The following is a 6,000-nucleotide window of genomic DNA, read 5'->3' as shown; positions in this document are numbered from 1 at the left end:
GCGAAATTCCCATCATGACGAAAACTTGCTCTATGACTTATCATCATCATCATTATGATCAACCTATCGCCTTTACATACCTTTGAAAATATTATGGATAACTCTCAGGCATACAAGTTTCCTCAAGATGTTTTCCTTCATCGTTAAAGCAGGTGATTTTTATTGCTCAAAACAAACACAACTCCTAATAGTTAGACGTGCGTGCCCAGGATTGATCCTGTGACCTCCAAAATAGGAGGCGGGGAATAACCACTAAACTATCACGGCCTTAATCTTACGGCACGACTTGAAAATGTCAATAAAAAGAAATATACCTGGTTCATAATAGAGCAAGTATTTCAAACACACCGTAACAAGATTTAATAAATCCTAAATTATAACGCTATAAATAACAAATTACCACACTAGGGCGGGAAAATGAAATATTAAAGCGTAATAATTTCACGTCCCAACTCACTCCCGAGGGACTAACGCCCTTCCCCAACTAAAATCCGATGTTGCCACTTAAAAAAACCCTAAAATGAAACTCGCCTTACATTAAAGCGTGGTGATGCAACCACAGACAAAAAGCTATATCTCTTATTCAATCTTGTCTACCTTAATTATTTTTACCTTGAACTCTTCGGGAAAACGCCACAAGTGAACTACAGATGCAAGGCAAAATACATCTTAAGATGAAAGTAATAAAGTCGGTTCTTGACTGATGTTTACGAGAGTAGAGATATTCCTGCCCACTCCGCGTTTGCAGTAATCAATAAATACCCTCACGTGGAAAACATTACAATTACGTTACGAAATACACAATAATTTACCCTAATATCACGAATTTAAGCGACTTATCCTAGACTTACCTTCGAAATCAGCGGCTCACGACACAGTAAAAAATAAAATAAAACCAAAAAATCTAAAATAAATTTATTTTAAAATTATAAAAAATGTTCATCGAGTTTAACGGAAGTGAAATACAGGTAAAGGAAATAATATAAAATTGTAAATCGAAATGTCTCTAGAGTAAAAAAGCAAGCGACGTGCGCTCACTTCGAAAAGCACTGGCGCTCTGATCGCAAAAGGCCTGGAAAGTGCTTTTATACCTCAGGGAGGCGGGGACGGGGTGCGCGGCCATTTTGAACGGTTGCCATGGTAACTAGGAGATGGCCTATTAGGGAGGGTGGCGGAGATTAGTTGTAGCGATAGCAGAGGCATTCTCTTTATGTTGAAAGGAAATTATTTTTTTACGTTTTACAATTTGTGATATACTTTTTTTGTATTGCTGGAACATTTTATTTTGTTTTAATTTTTAATAAAATAAAATTGAGTGTATTGATTTATTTTTAGTGTGCGATTTTTAAATTGGCAAATTATATTTTGTTATAACCTCATTTCGAAATGTGCGTTTTTTAAAATGTTTTCACTGGTAGAGTCAACATTTACAGTCCTTTTAAAAGGACAAAAAATTCGGTTCAAGTTTTAGACCTAAGTTTTTAATTTTATTTTAAACGGCTGGTTTTCTGTATATTTAAAAAGTGCAAACAATTTCTATATAATAATATTAGTTTTTTTAAACGGTTAAAGATAGAAGGAGTAAAACCACTGTAATACCTACAATGAAAGACACTGCAAAATTACTGTACAATAAATATTTAGTGTAGCATTAAAGAAAGCTTATGCTTACTTGCAATATTGTTAAACTAACCATAAAATAAAGTAATAATAGTAGTCTCAATCACAATAAAATTAGAAATTCAAAAAGCTTTTTTTTGCCGACTCTACGTTCCCAGCGTCCGTTTCAACCCTCCATCTCACGCACACTATCTCACGACAAACACACACGCTAACAAACACGTTTCCCCGTTACAAACACAGATGGCGTTATGTCATACAGCGTCCGTCAAAATTTTAAGCACGGTTTCCGAATCGATAGTTGACGTAGTATTGTTAAACACGTCGAAATGTACATCTATCCGACTCTCTCTATCTCTATAGATTGTAGTTCAGTCAACTATTGCCATCTCAACACGTTGGGATGCAAAATTTAGAGTTGCAATAGATTTCCTCTGAGCCTTTTTATCTTTTTACAGGTAAGTAATATTTTTTTTTTAAATTTCTTTTTTTGCGAAGTCGTCTTGAAAAGTTTTGTTAATTAGTTTAGAGTTATAAAATTAAATTTTAGTAGGTAGGTATATATTTTAATAAAATAAATGGAAATAATAATGGAATATAAATTTATGTACTCCCTAATATTGGGAAAACGATATACCTATTTCACATCTCCCGACTAAAGTTCTAAATAATTAAGCAGCTCTATTTCTTCACTTAACACATGCATTTGAATATAAACTTTATGACTATCAAAATAAGTTTGTTTTTCGATTGAAATTCATAAATACACGTAACGTAGTAACTTTTCGGCCGGTTGAATATTTTATGATTTTCCTGTTTAACTCTATTCGTCACCAGATGGCACTTTTTTTTAACTAATGGAATTAACTTCTTACAAAATTCAAAAGCTGTTTGTTTTAGTTTGATTGTATTATTCTGAATCAAATTAATCTGGTTTATTTAATTTTCTAGTTTTTGCTGATTTAGTTACGCTATTCGACAATAGATGGCGCTGCCTATGCTTATGAAATTAATTAAAAAGTTTATCGAGGTATTTTATTTTAATGTTGCATTAATTAATATTTTCAAAATTGAAAATATAACAACAACAAACAAAGAATTAACTAACATGGTTCTCGCGGATTTTTAGGGTTTTAAATACCCCTGGTAACTTACGACTTAAATTTTAATTTTCGACATGATTGAAGGACAAACGACCAAAAAACTTTTACTTTAGGACAATGCCCGTAAATTTTGTTTCTTTAATATCCCATGGGAACTTTTGACTTTCCGGGATAAAAAGTAACCCATGTCCTCTTCCGGGATGCAAGCTATCTCTGTACTAATTAGATGATACCCACGATTTATTCGTGATATAAGATTTTTTTATAAAATCCCGTGGGAACACTTTGTATGTCCTTTCCCGAACTGCAAGTTATCCCTATGTACGTGCTATGCCGTGAAAAGCTAGTAGACAGACAGACAACTGACATAACAGACAGAGAGATAATTTGCAGTCTTGGGAAGGACTTAAGGCGTTTATTCACTCATCCGTGATTTCACGGATCTGCCAAAAAATACGATTCGAAATTACCTACGTATTATGATGGCCACTTCAAAGAATCACGGATACGAACCGAATACGGATGAGTGCACAAACGCCCAGGGACTTGTTTGTGCCCTCATCCGTATTCGGTTCGTATCCGTGATTCTTCGAAGTGGCCATCATACAAATATGTACTCATTAGAGTCGTATTTTTTCGGAATCCGTGATTTCACGAAAGAGTGCACAAACACCCTGAGGCTAGTTTTTATCACGGAAAATTCCCACGGAGTTTTTAAAAACCTAGGTACTTAATATCCACTAGGACGGAGTCGTCATCAACCACCTAGGTATTAGGATTTTTTCCTATTTTCACAGCCTTCACAGTTCTTTCTATTTTTAGGGTTCCGTACCTCAAAAGGAAAAGCGGAACCCTTACAGGATCACTTTGTTGTCTGTCTGTCTATCTGTCTGCCTGTCTGTCTGTCAAGAAACCTACAGGGTACTTCCCGTTGACCTAGAATCATTTTGTAGGTAGGTCTTATAGCTGACATTAGGAGAAAAATCTGAAAACCGTGAATTTGTGGTTACATCGCACAAAAAAAAATTAAATTGTGGTCATGAATTAATAATTAATATTTTCAATTTATAAGTAAGATAACTATCAGATTTTTATTAATTTTTATGCATCATAGTTTTTTATTTTATTTTATTCAGATACAAGTTAGCCCTTGACTGCAATCTCACCTGATGGTAAGTGACGATGCAGTCTAAGGTGGGAGCGGGCTAACCTGGAAGGAGTATGGCAGTTTTTATTAAACCCATACACCTTTGGTTTCTACACGGCATCGTACCGGAACGCTAAATCGCTTGGCGGCGGATAGTTTTTGAATTATCGTGCAAAAGTCGAAAAATACGTCTCTCGTACGGAACCCTCGTTGCACGAGCCTGAACTTGGCCGGTTTTTTTTCCTATTTTCACAGCCTTCATAGTTCTTTCTATTTTTTTTTTAATTCAGCACACAAAGCAAAGAGCAACAGTCGTTCATCCTAGCAACACATTATGAATGTTTCTTGTCTGCTGCTAACATTAACGGCAATAATGAAATTGTTGCAAATTGTTGCAAATTGTTGCCGCTTCGCCCGCGAACTGTTTCAGCAACAGACGGACGGACAAATGACGTGAGCACTTCATTACAGATGTACAGGGGGACGGGATACTTATCTACATTTATATTATACAGGAAGAAACTGACTGACTAACCATATTGACGTGTATAGCAAACGGTAACCAGTGTTAGACAAAAAACTGTTTAAAAAACCATTTTTTTGTTTTTAGGGTTCCTTACCTCAAAAGGAAAAAAGGGAACCCTTACAGGATTAGTTTGTTATCTGGCTCTCTGTCTGTCTGTCTGTCTCATTACTAACCCATTGTCACTGTGACACAGAAGATATTGTGATTTTGAAATAATGTAGATAATAGAATAAACACAAACACACATGTTTTTGATTCTATTTACCTACTAGTAATCTACTTTATTCTATATTTTTTGGTCTGGTCTGGTTTACTGGGAGGCTTCGGCCGTGGCTAGTTCCACCTTACCGCCAAAGCCGTGCCACCAAGCGATTTAACGTTCCGGTACGATGCCGTGTAGAAACCAAAGGGGTATGGGTTTAATAAAAACTGCCATACCCCTTCCAGGTTAGCCCGCATCCATCTCAGATTGTATCATCACTTACCACCATGTGAGATTGCAGTCAAAGGCTAACTTGTATTTGAATAAAAAAAAACCTATTTAGAGATTTCTAAAACTTCTCGTATTCGAATCCCCCTGTAGCTGTGCGTCGGAGAATTCTGAAAAATGTTCATTACAGTCCGAAGTACAGTTAGACACAAAACGATAACTGTAACGTATGCATTACTGGTACACTCGGGCACATATTAAGATGTACTGTTTGTATAGTTTTTTTTAAAGTCAAAGTCAAAGTCAAATGATTTATTCAAAATAGGTAATTAATAACTCTTTTTGATGGTCAGATGTTGGATTTCTAAGATACAGTGGTGATAATTATTACGCAAACTTAAAACTAAAGCTACGAGGGTTCCAAACGCGCCCAGGTCTGAGAAGAGCCCACAACAAACTCAGACGGGTATTAATTAGGGTTAATATTATTTAGGGTTCCGTACCTCAAAAGGAAAAACGAAACCCTTATAGGATCACTTTGTTGTCTGTCTGTCTGTCAAGAAACCTACAGGGTACTTCCCGTTGACCTAGAATCATGAAATTTGGCAGGTAGGTAAGTCTTATAGCTGACATTTGGGGAAAAATCTGAAAACCGTGAAATTAGGGTTAGATCATACAAAAAAAATTAAATTGTGGTCATGAACTAATAATTAGTATTTTCAACTTTCGAAGTGAGTGACTATATCAAGTTGGGTATCATATGAAAGGTACCTGTACATTCTAAAACAGATTTTTATTTATTTTTACGCATCATAGTTTTGAATTATCGTGCAAAATGTCGAAAAATACGACTGTAGTACGGAACCCTCATTGCGCGAGTCTGACTCGCACTTGGCGGGTTTTTTTTAACAAATCAGAACCCTTATTATAAATGCGAAACTGTGTTTGTTTGTTGGTTTGCCCTTCAATCACGCCGCAACGGAGCGACAGATTGACGTGATTTTTTGGCTAAGATATAGTTAAAGACCTGGAGAGTGACATAAGGTTACTTTTTATCCCGAAAAATCAAAGAGTTCCCACGGGATTTTTAAAAAACCTATTTACACGCAGACAAAGTCGCGGGCATCAGCTGGTAGTAAGATATACTGTTTGAATAGTTTTTTTAACAAGTAAT

Source organism: Maniola hyperantus, chromosome 27 (genome assembly GCF_902806685.2).
Source record: "Maniola hyperantus chromosome 27, iAphHyp1.2, whole genome shotgun sequence".
NCBI classification, from domain to species: Eukaryota; Metazoa; Arthropoda; class Insecta; order Lepidoptera; family Nymphalidae; genus Maniola; species Maniola hyperantus.
This window is presented reverse-complemented; position numbering follows the sequence as displayed.